General features: G+C 47.8%; 1 protein-coding gene across 4 annotated transcripts in view; it reads right to left on the bottom strand.

The window, feature by feature from the left end:
- Nucleotides 1-15,485, bottom strand: part of ELFN1 (extracellular leucine rich repeat and fibronectin type III domain containing 1) — a 105,085-nt gene that overhangs the window by 10,754 nt on the left and 78,846 nt on the right. The window contains exon 1 of one of the 4 annotated variants that reach the window (XM_071570984.1): nt 10,240-10,281. The exons of the other annotated variants lie outside the window; for them this stretch is intronic. The gene's annotated coding sequence lies outside the window, so the exon portion shown is untranslated. Of the gene's footprint in view, nt 1-10,239; nt 10,282-15,485 lie in introns of those variants that run through there. 4 annotated transcript variants of the gene reach the window in all.

Raw genomic sequence — 15,485 nt, 5'->3', positions numbered from 1 at the left:
CAACTGAAGTTATCTTCTGGTTTTAGTGATCTATCTCTTGTCCTTTAAACCTGAGGAGCTTTAAGGCTGGACCCTCTGGCTGTCCACTTCCTGAAGAGGGTTTCTGCCCAGATATAGCAATATCTGGCAAGCCCCAGTGCCCTACAAGCCTAATTTTAGCTTAGTGCTGCAGGCTGGCTTCTTATCATGGGCCAGGAGAAGGTTAATGATCATCTGGGCAGCCCTCCAAAACTAATCTAATGTTTATTCAGGATAACAGCATTGCAGAGGAAACCGAGCGTGACCACCTTCCACGCACAGCTTACCCAGCACAGCCCCACTCCTGCACATGGCTCTGCTGGAGGAGCTCAGGTTTGTCAGCTCTTGGAGGAGGGGCCCTCTTCCCCTTGTCTGGGTCAAGACAGGTCCTCATCAGCATTTCCAGTCCTTCTCTCTAAACCCAATCAGATGCTGTGCTTCTACAGACAAACACTTTACTAAGCTGTGGATCTGTTGTTTCAGCAGTGGAAACATGCATTCATCCTTTCTGGTAAATTTTTATAAGATACTTCTTATGAGTCAGATACCCATGCTAGAAACAAATAACCATTTATTTGGATATCTGGGAGGTGGGTCAGCAGTCCCAGCCTGGTGGTTGTGTCTTGGAGGGCCTAGATGTTGCAGATCTGTGCTCCAGCAGGGTCTGGGATGGAGGTGAAAGGATGAAGGGCTGGTGCAGATTAGCACATAAGGAGGCAGAGGGATGTGAACCAGCAGTGACTGTACCCTCTGGCAGAGGGCAGAGTCCATAAAATAGCTCTGTGTGTTTCTGCACCTCAGCTACTCTATAATGGCTTCATTTCAGTCATGAATTACTTACAGCCTTTTCATCCCACCAGCACAGTTCCTGCAGTTATTCTGCCATGCCTTTGAATGGATGTGCAATGGAATACTCCATACCTGTAGGGAGGTGAATGCACTGTTTACTTGGGGCTTCCCTTGGGTCCCTCAGGGCTCCACGAAGGGATTGGTTGTAAGCTATAAAGCCTGAAGGACTGAGATGTGCTGTGCTGAGGGAAAAACGCTCCTCCAGCAATGAGGAAATACATGGCCCAGGAGAGCTTTTGATGCTTCCCTTGGGGTCCAGGAAAAATTGTAGATAGCAAAATTCTGAGAGAGCCCTGAGATGCTGGTATTGGCTTCACCATCAACAGTCCCAAAATAGCTGGTTCTCACTGCCCTTCCAGGCACACTAAGAGGCATTGTGAGAACATCTATTCAGTAGGGTCTCTGGAGAATTCTGAGAATGTGCTTCCTGCTACCTGAAAGGGTCAGGGATATGGCTGGGCAGCCAGATGGCCATATGTGTGTGGAGCTGATATTAATGCCTCATTTGATTATGTATACAGCATGATTAAAAGGCTCCTAGATTCCTGAGCAGGTATGTTTATTATGTTAACTCTAAACAGAACAAAAACTTGGCTCTGCTCTGGGCTTGGCTGGGTAAATCTGGTGCCAGACAGTGTTTCTCTGAAGGCTACCTGATTTCCCACTGAAGTATCCCCATGCACTAGAGGGAAAAAACAAAGTCCATCTTTGCCCATAGAGGATACTCAGCTACAGGTATGAGGGACCACTGGGTTTCCTCTGTGGTGCCAACAAGCCTAAAGCTCAACCAAGTGCCCTTTTACCCAAAAATGTGTGGGAAAATGCAGAGAAGTTTGGGGAAAAATAGAAGTTTGGGTCATTTAGATTCCAGCCTTCATCCAAGAGAAATCTTTTGTCTTGACACATGGTTAAAGCCAAGCTGCTGGTGGAGACACAGCAGTGGGAGCTACTGGTGTGTTAGCACATGAAGCCCTTCCTCAATGTGTCTGCTCCTCAGCAGGGTCTGTGGCCATGCTCTGGGCCTCTGCATTTCCCTGCTTGTCCAGAGACCTCCAAAATATATGGAGAGTGGAAAGAAACTTTGGAGTCCAAGACAATAGAAGCAGGGAGCTGTGCCAGCTTTTGGATTGCCCGTCCTTTTCATAAACATTTCCTGTGGAGGTTGCCCAAGTTGAAAAAGCAAGTGAACCCAAAACACCCACCCTCTCTGGAGGAATGGAGTTTATCGTTAATAATCTACTGCTAAAAGGGTAACATCTGTTTTGGACAAACTGTAATGAGATTTAAACCCCAGGTGGAGGGAGGACTTCACAGTAATAAATGACTCTCTGTATGTCTAAATAGTTTTAATTTTTTTTCTGGCAGAAATAGCTGCTTTTCACCTCAGGCTTCTTTTTGCCAGCTCTTTTTGTTTAATGATTGCTATTAATTTCCAGGGTGGCAGATGGATTTTAGGCTGGTGTAGTCTGAAATGAGGAAAAACAGTCCATGGAGGTGTGAGCTTGGCATGAATGTGTGCACAGGTCACACATGCTGGTGTGATGCCATGTGGGGGAGTCTGCTTTCCAGAGGAACTATTGCTTCCCAGTAGCTGGGACATTTGAGCATCTCTTAGTCATAAAGGAAGGTGAATTAATGATTCTGGTCACTGCCTGTGGCTCTGCCTGTTTAGACCTTCATTTAATAAATACGCTGATTTCAGCAAGAGTTTGGGAGGAATTTAAACCAGCACCAAGCTCTTTGCTAAACCCAAGCCAGAGTGAGCTGGAGAGCAGCACATGGTCTCCAGAACACAGAAAGGAGCTCCCTGCCCATGGCTGGATGCTGCCAGGTAATCAGGATTCCTCCTTGATCATGAAACAGGCATTTTTTCAGTGTTTTTCCTGTGTTATTTTTCTTTTATTTGAATAGTGTGGGATGCTCCAAACAGACAATCCTTCTCCACACTCTGGCTGTGGCAATAAGTGGCTGCTGTCAAACCCAGTATACCCTGCCAAGCTCCTAGAGCCCAAAGGAGCACTTTCTTTATCCTCTTTTCCACCACCTCCTTCTCAATAAGCCCACAGAACTAATTCCATTTAGTGCTACAGTGTGCTGGGGTGCCCTCCTTTCTCTTTCCCTTCTGTGGAGCACCTCTGGACTTGGCTCAGGATGCAGATGTGCAGGATACATGGGTGGTCAAGTGAGAAGCTGGGGCCAGGAAGTGAGGTTGATGATGGACCACCACATGGCAACACCCTGCAGCCAGGTAGCTGCCCCAAGACAAGAGCATGGCAGAGGACAGGGAAAGGAGGGAGGGGTTTAGTTGCCTGGGACTGGGTGAGCCCTAGGGATGGAGCGAAGGGGGTAGAGATAGAAAGTGCAGCATCTCAGGTGATGTAGATAATCTCCTTTAATCTCCTGCTCAAAATAACCCAAAGTCAAGTAAAGGAGGGATTACAGGGCCTAAGCCACTGTTATTGCCAGGGTGTAACAGCCTTAGGTTGCCTCTGAAGGGCTCCTGAGGAGGAAGAGGAAGTGCAGAAAACACTGTCCTGCTGGAAACGCCTCGCTGGTGAGGGTGGCTGTGTGGGCTATGGACCCTCCTGAGGTAGCCCAAGAAGAGTGGGACTGCAGGGTGGGCAGCTGCCTGCACTCAGGAGCCTACACAAGGACCTGGTCCCAGGGGAGACTGTCTTAGATGCCCACTTGTCACCTTGTCATGACTGATGGGCTTATTCTTAGTGCAGGATCCAAAGTGCTTTATAGCCATTAATTATCCTAATGGAGAAGCAGTGCCCATGAGACCCATTTTACAGACAACAAACAGAGCCCATGAGGAGGTAAATGACATATCAGGTGCTGGGCCAGAGGAGGTAAAGGACATATCAGGTGCTGGGGCAGAGCTAGAGTGAGGTGGTCAGTCCCTGCCCTATTACCTCCTTCCAATTTCAATAAGCTTTTCCTTGGATCGTGTTCCCAGCAGCCATGAGGCAGCAGTAGGCTGAAGGCATCTCCTGCCCTTTGCCAAAAAGCCATGCTGTGCTGCTGCCAGAGAAAACTGAACTGCAGAGCCCTATTCATCAGCTCCTGGCGATGTCTACAAGATATCAGCAGCACAGGGACGGTGTGAAGCAGAATTGCATTGGGGAGGGAGCAGAGCATGTTCATTTTAATGAGCTTGTCCCTGCCTAAAGGAGAGAGAAAGCGAGAGGCCAACCTGGTTTAATAAACTCTAGCACACGGATTTAATCAGATGGATCATTGTTCCCCAGCACAGGGATGAATATATTAAAAAAATGATTCAAACTTTTTCCCTTTGTTTTTCATTTGTATTATGTGCTGCGGTGTGATAAAACATCCTGGGGCCAACTTGCAAGGCAATAAAAGAGACTGTGGAGGAGAGGGAGACGTTGATCCATGCGAGTGAGCACAAGCACCGTGGGGAGGGAGGCTGCTGGCAGGCAGGGCTGGAAGTGAGGGGCTGCAGCATCCTCAGCCCCCACCAAAGCCCCAGAGAAGATGTGGTTATGGGGGCTGACCTGGTGTCAGCTCCTTTTCAGAGATTTGAGATGACTAATAGGAGTTTAAGTCCAGTACTAAAGCCAGTCTTTGGTCAAGCTTGAGACTTCCACCTCTCTCCAGAAAGGTCTAAGCACAATCATATCCCCATGTTCCTGGCCCAGGAGGGAAGGAGGGACTCACCTAGTCCTCAGCTTTCTGTAGGGACACCAGCAAGGGATCTGGAATGTTTTCAGGGCTAGATAGTACTGGCCTTCAAAGGAATGGTGCAAAAGGACAAAGCTTCCTCTGTACTCTCCCCTTCTCCTTACTAGGAGTCACTCCATCAGTGTCTTTCCATTGCATCATGTGCCAGGCAGCATGGAGTGGGGTTCTGGGTGCTGCTTATTAATTTAGAGAACTAAATAGCTCTGGTTGCAAAGCTGCAAAGGCAAAGGCTGTATTATGGGGCTCTGTCTGTCTCAAGACCACACCGCTGTGCCTCTGCCTGTACCTGGGGACAGCAGGCACGGGAAGGTCTTGATCCAGCAGAGCAAAGAGCAAACTGGATCTGCAGGCAGCCCAGGTAGGATTGTGTTGGTGTGAGCCTCAGCAGTGCATGGCTCTGGGTTTGCAAGGCTCTTGCTACGTGGGTGTGAATAAAGCCAGCTTAAATAAAATAGTCTTTTGTACTAAATCCTGGACAGACCACCTGGAGCTGTGGTCAAAGACAGACCTCAGAAGCCTCCAAGGTGCCTCCATGGAATTTACCTCTTTTGCCCTGCCCAAGCTCACTGTCCTTTGCTCAGGCTTAAGTATCCTCCAGCCCTTTCTTCGCCCACTCTTTTCTGGCCAATCAGGCTGTGTGCCACCCTGAGACATAAGGAATCAGATCTCCAAGGCTGGGATGGGGTATAATCACTCTCTCTAACATTAAAGACAGCTGTCTAGCTGCATTGGTGCATAGTGAGAGAGTCCTTGGGAGAAGGGACAGCTCCCTGCTAGATTATGGATGGATATCCAAAGGTAGCCCAGAGTTGGTTTAGGAAAGGGTTACAGGTCCCCCTGCCATGCAGCAAAGCTGTGCCTGACAAGTTTGCAGCCTGGCCCTGGGACAGAGACTGGGCTTGTGGAGACAATCCAGGAATTGCTCTTGGTTTGGTCCTCACCTTCCTTCAGGATGGATCACTTCCACCTGCAGCTGCAGAGTTTAAAGGAGGGAGAAAAGGTATCTCTTTCCTTTGAAAAGATTGCTTTAAATTGTGCCATTGACTCACTCAGTGAAAAGTCACTTATGGCCACTTGGTGTTAAATGTCACCACCAACTTTGGCTTCTAACACACCACCATGCTACTGCTTCATTACTTTATCCATTACTGCTCATAAACACTAATAAATAATCCTATTTTCATTCCCACCATTGTTTAAGTGGTCATTAATTGTGGTTTATATGCTGTCTTTGTGTATTTGTGTACGATAGCTTCTTCATGATTCCTTGATTAACTGTGATTGATTGTGTGTTTTAAAATCAATTAAAAGTTTCAACACTAAAAGGTAGAGTCTTTAGCAGTAATGCTCCAAGACATTGCCATTTATAATGGAGCTATTATAGTGCTGGGACCCATTAGTGTGGCACTACGTGATCTTCATTTTCCAGATCTATGCAAATACATATGGATGTGAGAGCGTGCATGGGTCTGTGTCTCTTGTGTGTGAGTTACAGGGTGGGAAGAATGTGCAGAGTAGGGGAAAGAGTGTCAGCTTCTCACAGGGTTGCCAGACCACATACGGTGGGCTGGCTTTTCTGGTGACCATGCATTACCCACTCCCTTTCTTTAGACACTCATGCAAGGGCTGAGCCCCAGGACCCTGTAATTTCCTTGCTGACATGACAGTGTTGTGTATTTATTTTCTATTTGTAAAGAGGTGCTGCTGCCAATACCCTGATCAGGCCCATGAGGCAGGATGTGTTCCCTTCTCCACTGCTGTTTTAGTGAATGTATCTGTGCCTTGGCGGGATGGAATTGAGGAATACAGGGAAGGATAAAAGTGGGTGTAAAGGCACATCTTTATGGTGGTGCTAATAAAATGGTGAAGGAGGAGGAGGGTGGGCACTACCTGGTCACCAGGGCATGTGCTGGAGCACAAATCTCTGCCCTATATAATATCATGCCTCTACTATATCAGTGCTCAGCTCCTCCTGTTGCTGTTGTGCTGGGAAAATGTCTGTGTCCAGCACCAGAGCAGGAGTTAAATGGGGTTAAGAGCGTGCTCTCGTACTGCCTTGCCCTGTAAACCTGAATCCCATGTGTTTATGCCTCTGTGCACACTGTGACTCCAAAGCATCTCTGCCCAAGGCCAAGATGCTTGTGGCCTGTGCAGTGAATTAGGGGTGAGGAAAACCATGCAAGAGATTTTATGCAGGTGCTCTGAGGTCAGGGAGTAAATCCCCAAGGACCAGTGGGAAATTGGGCTCTTGTAATCGACCCCTTACTTGTCCCCTGTGCTCCTGGATATCTGCCTGCTGCCACGAGCAGGGCCCTCCCAGCCATCTGCCAGCTCAGGCAGAGGATTCCTGTGCCCTAATCTGCTCAGAGACATTTGTCACCCACCCCTCTCCCAGCTGCATGCTGAGAAAAATGCCTCAGTGCACCCAGTACAGCTGCTGGAAGCACCCGTTAGGGGAAATCACGAGTCTTGTTAAATGATGGGGGAACCATTTTGTGTAAGCTCTGGAATGGGATCACTCTGTCGTATTAACTTGCCCGCTTGCATTGATGTTAATGAAATAAAGAAATATAATGGTTCCAGACTTTTAAACTTCTTATAGCTCCATTTGCATAATGGCCACCACTACCCTGAACAGGAACTGATCTGTCAAAAAATATTGTTCCAGTCCTCTATCATTCAGCTCAATGGGAGGTGCAGATTGGCCCACAGGAGCTGTTTTTCGCTGATGGAGTGGAGTTTGCCTAGTGCCGAACATAAAAAGCTAATATGAGGACGCAATCCAATACTGTAAAAAAGAAATTGGTTAAAAGTTATAGATCAATAACTGTTAACATGGCTCTATTTTTCAGACAGATCATGTTTACTGCTGCTGGTGACGTGGAGGCAGGCTCCCTTCCTCTGGCTGAAGCAACTCCATGGTTCCCTCTCCAAGGAGCCTGTGGCTGCCAGTCAAGGCTCGGCTGTCCTGAACAACCCTGTGAGCTTACTATGCTGCATAGAATTTCTTGTAAGGGTTTGTTCCCCTCTCCCCTGGACTATGAAAGGTTGGTCAGGGGTGCACCCTAGCACCCAGGCCTGGACAGTAGTCCTGTCTCCACTTCCCTGCATGACCCTTGGCATCAATCAGGCTGTGAGTCCAGGAGTGATGCCAGAGCTCTGGGAGAGCTCCCGTGAGACAGATCACATCTCACTCCTCAGTGACTCAGATCTCCACTCCTTGATGCCCTACAGCAACAGTACTTGATATTTTAGATTGTTACTCCTTGATTACCTAGACCTCTGCTCCTCCATGCCCTGTATCTATGCTCCTTGATTATACACATCTCTGTTCTTTGATGCCCTAGATCTCTGCTCCTTGATTACCTACATCTCTGCTCCTCAATGCCCTAGATCTCTTCTCCTTGATTATCCAGATCTCTGCTCTTTGATGCCCTAGATTTCTGTGCATCAGTGCCCTAGATCTCTGCCTGCTGCAAAGACGATGCCCCTCCCCGCAGACAACCCCTGCAGCGCTTCCAGCTCTTCCAGAGCAACTGGATGTTTTCACCTCTGTGGGGAGCAGGGCACTGTTTTTGGCATGTGTCTGGCCCATCTCCAAAGTGAGGGGAGCATCCCTCCTCTCCACCATGTGTATTTAAACCATGCTACCCACACAGCAGGGTTTGTCTCTCCCCATCAGTGTGTGTTTGGGGTGCGCAGACCCAAATGCTCAACTGTGATGGGGACAAGGGAGTGGGGAGCCGGCTGAGCATCATGAACCAGCCTGACAGTGTCTCTTCTGCTCCCAGTGACCTTGGGCTTGCCTTTGATGGCTCATTACAGCCTGCCTTTGATCACTTGCCTCTTCCCCTCTCTTTCCTTGGAGATGCTGGAGAGCTTTCCTGACCGATATAATCAAAAAGGACATTTTTACTTCCAAAATATACAACTTAATTAGAACTGTGAAGGGAGAGAGCAGCCAGTCCATAAAAACACCCACTCTGCGACAGTTTTTGCCCTGACAATGTGGGAACTGGGAACAAGAGACACCTGATTTTCACTGGGAACAGGGTGGTTTCCCAAAAATACCAGAAATACCACTCACGTCCTAGCCAAAAAGGGGCTATTCCAATGCATGAGAAGGGTTTGGTGTGGAAATGACCTCATCTACAGTGAAATGTGCTTTGCTGAATTGGGACCCATTGCAAGCATGAACTAAATAGCTGCAAACAGCAACACAGAGACCCTCATCTAAACCATCACCCTGTAAATTCACCTTCTAATTGAATGGCCAAATATCCCTCTGTCACCCAGTCTTGCTAACATACTAACTGAACTGGGACCATTTCCAACTTCCTAGAGCCCTCTCCCTGCAGGCAGTGAGGCAGGTCTATCCCACAGCATGGGAGGAGTGTGTTTGCATCCAGCTGCCAGGTGTGGGCAGGACCTGCCTAACAAACAAGGTCTGGTTGTTCCCATCTCTGCAGCTGCCCCGTGAAACAGATGACATCTTAAAAATTGATGGGGTTCATTTCCTGGCTCTGTGCACTTACTTGAAGCACCAACACTGCCATAACCAGCAATGTCCACATTAATTACTATCATAACCCAAGTACCTTTGAATGTGCTCCCCTGCCTGGAATGTCTGTCCCAGCAGTGACCTGCATTTCTCTCCCCTTGAGACCTTCCACATGACTGGAATTTCCAGCACTGGTGCCTGCAGGAGAACAAAGCTGATGCTGGGATATCCCCAGGGGAGGAGGACAGGCAATCAGACAGGTCTGCTGACAGGTTGGCTCTGGCCCAGGCTCAGAGGCTCACCTGGAGCATAAGGAGTTCCTTCCTCTCCTCCTCCCCTTGCCTCATTGAGTAGTAGCATCAGTCCTGCCCCATCTCTGGGGCATGGGCTTTTCCATATTGCATAATGATTTAAATATTCACTGGGGACTGACTCTGTGGTTGGAAGGTGGAAGTGCTTCCCCTGGGATTGTCTGGAGGCCTCAAATTGAGTCCCTTTAGGTCTGAGCCCCAGGGACCAGCCTTCAGCTTTCCACTAGTGAGTCCTTCTGAAGAGAAACCTCCAGTTTCTAAGGAAAAAAGTCAAGTAGTGGAAAACCACCCAGTTCACTGTAAACACAGGTCCTGGGGGATGGAGACAGGCTTTTCAATGCTCTGTTGGCTGCAGAAAATTGAAAATCTCCAATTTTTTGCATAAAATGCTGATTAACCAGTGCTAAATACAAGCATGTCTTAGACCGTGAAAAGACATGCACAAAAGAGATAAAACACTAGAAGTCATGAGGCAATGGGAGCAGCAACTTAAAGGATCATCAATAAAGCTTCTTCAGCGTAGACTGAATAGCATCTAGCCCACATATCACACAGTCTGGTCAAAAGTCTGACCAAAAGTGTGCTTTGAATGCATGAACACAACAGAATCAGGACCTGGAGGAGACCAAGAAACACAAGGGAATGTAACATTCATTTGGGATGCTTCAATCCTGCCTTTTGCCTCAGACCTCAGAACCTCATGGGAAACACCAAGCCTACAAGCCGCAGTTCCCCAGGAAAAGGTCTATGAATTATAGCAGGTCACAAGCTGAACATGAAGTATCAGTGTCGCATCGAGAGGCAGACAGTGCCCTGGGATATCTGAGCTGCAGCATGGCCTATGAGACTCACAAAATCATCTTTCTTATCTGCTCAGGGCTGGTGAGGTCTCTGCTGGAGTAGATTCTGGTATTGGCAGCTCATATCAAAAAGGAGGTGGCGCTGCTGCAGGCAACGCGGAGGAAACAGGATGATCAGAGGTCTATGAAACATGACCTACAAAGAAAGATTGAAAGAACTGGGTTATTTAGCCTAAAAGAGATGATGGAAGAAGAGATGTGATAACAGTCTTCAAGTGCTTAAAAGGCTGCGGCTAAGGGGAAGAGAATAATCTGTTCTTTATGTCCATGGTGGACAGGACAAGAAATAATCGGCTTAAATTACAGCACAAGAAATCAGGTTAGACTTCAGGACAAAAATGGCTTGTGGAGCCAGGCAGTGGGTTACCTGGGAGGTGGAGGAGCTCTGTCACTAAAAACATTAATGCTGTTTGGAAACAGGTTGGCAAACATCCATAGGGAGAGGGGCTGTTCTGGAGCAGGGCTGCACCCTCTCCATGCCCCTTTGGTGCCTGCAACACAATGTCTGGGGCTCCTGGATGGTCCAGAGTGAGATCATCCTGCAGCAATCGCTTCAGCTGGCTGGACAAATCCCAGACATTTCAGCATGTGAGAACTTTCAGGATAGCAAAATTTGATTTTGTAGCAGATTGGGGGCACAAGTCAACATTTTGGGTTATTTTTCTTTCAAAATGGATTTTCTTTTTTCCCCTCATCTTTCAGTCACTCAATTGCAACACAAACGAAGCGGAGCATCCCAGCCACGCCACAGGGGCAAGCTGAAATGACACAATCCAAATGAAACCTGTTTGATAATGTCCTTGCTGAAAACAACAATGGAACCAATCTCTCCCCTCCAGACAGTTGGGTGGGGTTGAGTCACCAGTTCTGAGTGAATAGACTTGCCTTGAGTTGTTTTTCAGCCAGCTCAGAGGATTGTTGCTACCAGAGAGAAAAAAACAAAACAAAACAAAACAAAAGCAAGGCCCCTTACAACTCAGCTGTGCTCATATTGGGCAGCAGCCCATGCACCAGCGGACAGCACAGGGGATCCAACAAGGTGTCCAAGAGCAGCTCAATCCACTTTCACTGCACTGCTGAGCATGCATCTTTGGGCTACAGATTAAGAGATACTGTGTTCTGCTGAGGACTTATTATTACCCCTGGATTCCAAGAGCAATCCTTTACTTTAAAACCTGCCTCCTAATTCATTTTATATTTACCCATAAAATCTTGGCCGGGGTTTCCAAGAGTTGCGGTTTTTTGGAAAGGCCAAATTTTAAATGGAGCTGACTCAGCAGAAGCTAACTTGATTGAAGCAGTGTCTGTCTGAGTTTATTCCACTCCTGGGCAGGGCTGGAAACAAAGCAGCAGAAACTGGACTCTCCCCTAGGTTTGCTTTCTACACAGGCTCTTGGCTGTGTGCAGCAAGCATTGCTTGCTGACCCACAGGGCTGGAACTGGTGAAGTAGAGCAGAGCAGAAGGGAGCCAGCAGACTCCCTGCTGTATATGCCATATTCTGTTGACTTAAAGTTTAATATAGCTGAGATGAGAATCAAATAAAAAGAAGGAAAAGGAAGAAATAATGGAAAAAATTAAAACTCTGTAAGCAATTAATTTTCAGCCTCACTGCCCAGCATCAGTCTCAAGGAGGGGACTGGGAATGCAACTAACAGTTTATGAAAATATCAGTCTAGTTCCCCCAGGATGCTCTGGGATAGATAAGGCCTGCCACGGGGAAGATGGCCTATTCCTTCCCACACTGCAACAGGGTCATACCAGGACTTGGAACCTTTTTAAGGTAGCCCATGGAGCCAAGCCTGCTTCTGCCTTTCTTTTCCCATGCTTTGATCACCTTAGTTGTGCCTGTGGCACAGCCTGGCTTCTGCACATGGTGGCAGCACAACTTCCTTGTTTGTGTTCATGGGGCAGTTCTGTCCCAAGCAGGTCTTGCTTTGGACATGAGTGTCTCCAACACAGCACTAGAGCCTGGCTAGAGCCTCAGGATCTCTCCTCTTCATCCAAGAGCTGAAGCTGGAAGGAGAAGATGGATCATGGAGGATGACCAAGCTGCCATGCCAGTGTAGCACTGGGGACTGCAGTGGGATCGTGTCCCAGGTGAAACAACATTCCTTCAAGGAAAAATTCATTTTAGGCTCAAAAGAAAAACATAAATGTGATGAAAGTTGACTATCTTCTCATACCTTGGACAGTCTCTGTTTCTGAAGTCCTCGCTGTTATGAGGTGATTGAGTGACAGCCAGGCTATGAAATACAGCCAAGGGTTTTGGAACTGACAGCTCATTCCATGTACAAGCAAAGCCTGAAAGACAGTCCAGATCTGCTTAGCAAGAGCAGGCTAATAGCTAAGTACACAGCAGAGACCTAATGAGAACACCAGTATCTTGTAACTCCAGCTTCATTCAGAAAGCCAAGAATACAGAATTGAGTCAGTTTGTATCCGATAGCCATAATGAATGTGCCAGTGGAGATGCCCAGAAAGAATAATACCATAAATTGGCAAAGTGGCAGCTGCATTCATCAGCTCAAACAAGAGCTGGTCATCCATAAAATCCAGCAGTATCAAAGACCAGTTCTTCACTCCAATGTTATTTCCACCTTTAAAGTATGAATGAAAATATGCTTGAAATTTGCCAGCAGCCCCAACAGATGTGTCATTGCTGCTGAGAGCCAACACTGGATGGTGATCCAGGGTTTGAAATGTTATTAATTTATTGCAGAAAATGCTGAGAATCATGAGGGGATTCAAAACTCCTCAACCTGCCAGTCCTCTGGAGAAGGCAGAGAATGTGTGCCTGGGACATGCATCAGCAATGATGCTGAAGTTGAGCACCTGGGCCAGAGGTGGGGAGCAGCTTGCACTGGGCAGTGATATGGAGACACCTCCAGCACAAGCTGAAATGTGGTGCCTGCTGAGCTTGTGCTGCAGGGACAGCACACGGGACCCTGTTGTCTCCTCTGTGACAGGCCTTGTCTCCAACCTGCAACATGAGCGCAAAACCACCAGGCAACCTGCCAGCTGCGATCCTTCCCTTGGGAGCTGGGAAGGAGGGTGAGAAACGTGGTGCAAGTCTCCAGTAATTTGTGCCCACTCCTGTCTGCTTGCAAGAGCACCCCACAGCAGCACCTGTCACTGCGATGGGGTTCCCTTCCACTGCGCCGATCCCCGGGGGAGTTAGTGCAGTGTTATCCCTGCCTGCTGCCAGCACCGCTGCCGCTGGTTTTACCAGAGAGGGTTTGTGCAGGGAGGTAACTTCCCTCCAAGATTGCATCCTGCCTTCCCCTGCACAAAGGGATGGGACTGCCACTGTCACAGCACTCATATTCTTCCTGGGGGGAATTGCCAGGTGCAGGGAGGGGTTTGTTTGCCCCAAGGTGGCTCACAATGCAGGGAAAGGAGCAGTGAGTCCCTGGTGAGGACTTATTTTTTCTCCCTTTGCAGGAGAATAAGGGTGATTTGAAGCCTGTGGGCTTCCAGGAGTTGTGCAGCATTATTCGTGTGACAGCTAATGGAGCTCACTCAATCCATAAAGATTTTAAGTCAAGGGTTTGATGTTAATTATGGACCAAAACATTTAATAGCCCGTTACACTTCCACAAGGCATTTTTTTAATTAAAAAATGATATATTGCACAAAAGGGGGGAAAAAAGGAGAGAAATAATTGAAGATTGCTTTATTCCAGAACAACCTGAGGCAGGCAAGTCAGTAAGGAACTGACGTGTTCGGGAATGTGATGGCAACACCACAAGCATTGAGCTGGCAGTGCAGGAAGCCAGGGAGGGAGCAGCCTCATCCCACCAGAAGAAAATGCCCAGGGAAGGGGAGAACAGCCTGGCCAAAGGCAGGTACGTGGAAATCCACGCCAGTCTTTTGGCCACTGCACTGGCTTTCCCTTACCTGTTGAATCTTTAGTTTGTGCTGCAGAAAACTTGGTTTCAAGTCTTTTCTGACTCTCTATCAGCTCTCTCTCAGGAAAAACAGCTAAACCCCCAGAGTGGAAATTAGTCTGGAGTAGGTCAGGGATGAAGAAAATCTGACATGTCTGGCTCTGATGTTACTCTGTTTTTCATTCAATATTTAAGATGCGTTGGAGCAGGGGCTGGCCTGAGATGCATTCAAATAGTCTGTGCAAAGGAAAGGTCTTCTGCAGAGCAAACCAACACTTCCCCTGCCTCGGGCAGTGTCCATCAGGTAGTGGTCACCGGGGCAGGGGTGCAGCAAGAGATAGCCCAGGAGTGAGCAGCTCCAGGTGGAGACTGTTATTGGACTAACTCAAGGAAGGAGGAAGAGAAATAGGATGGAAATGTGGCCAGCAGCTGACTAGGAAAAGTTAGTGTGACTGCTTAAAGTAGCAAGAGTGTAACACCCAAGCCCCTGGCCATGGATTGATCCAAGTTCCCTCATGCCTCCAGCTCTATGCATTGCTGTTGTTCTCTTTCCTCAACTCTACAACGGGAATAATATTATTCCCTCCTCACAGGGTTTTGAGATGCTCAGTTACTATGGTGATGGGGCCATAAAAGTACCAAAGATAGCAAGAACAATAATAATATCAGACATGGTAGGAGCCAAATAATTGCATTTAGGGCATGCACACAACACAAAAGGGAGAGCCACCTCCATGCACCACGGCTCTCAAAATCAGAAGACAAGACTTTTGTTGTACCAATGGCTCACAGCCTACTTAAAGGGCTAATTCCTAATTCCTGCAACATCCACCCAGTGCAGGGAGTGACCATCAACAACTGCAGCTCCAGGACTGGTCCTACCTCTCCACAGTGCCAGCCAGGGAGAGGGGGGAGCAACAGGGCCGACAGCCCCTTGCCAATGCAGAAATCAATCATTCCTCACACCACTGCTGTAACACAAGGTCCCCACAGATGTTTGGCTGCTGCCCTGTGTGACCAGCTGAGTGTCCTTCACCCAGAGTGGTGAGTATGCCCAGCACGATGTCACTGACAGCTTGCTGCTTTGTCTCTACTGAGCAAAGCACTTCCCTCTTTTTTTTTTTTTTTTTTTTAATTTATGGGGTTTTAATTGAAAAAAATGTATAACATCTGTGGCTGTTTAATAACACCTGTGCATGACAAGGCTGCTTTTCAGCAGCAATTGTCACCGTGTTCTCATCTGGGCAATGCTGAGCCAGTGCTACGTGGCCTCCTCTGAACAGCTGAGGCAAGAATGATCCTTGGAGGGCACGTAATTAACAGAAGATGGAAAACAAGATGCCCTGAAAA

This window comes from Pithys albifrons, chromosome 16 (genome assembly GCF_047495875.1).
Source record: "Pithys albifrons albifrons isolate INPA30051 chromosome 16, PitAlb_v1, whole genome shotgun sequence".
NCBI lineage: Eukaryota > Metazoa > Chordata > Aves > Passeriformes > Thamnophilidae > Pithys > Pithys albifrons.
This window is presented reverse-complemented; position numbering and strand designations above follow the sequence as displayed.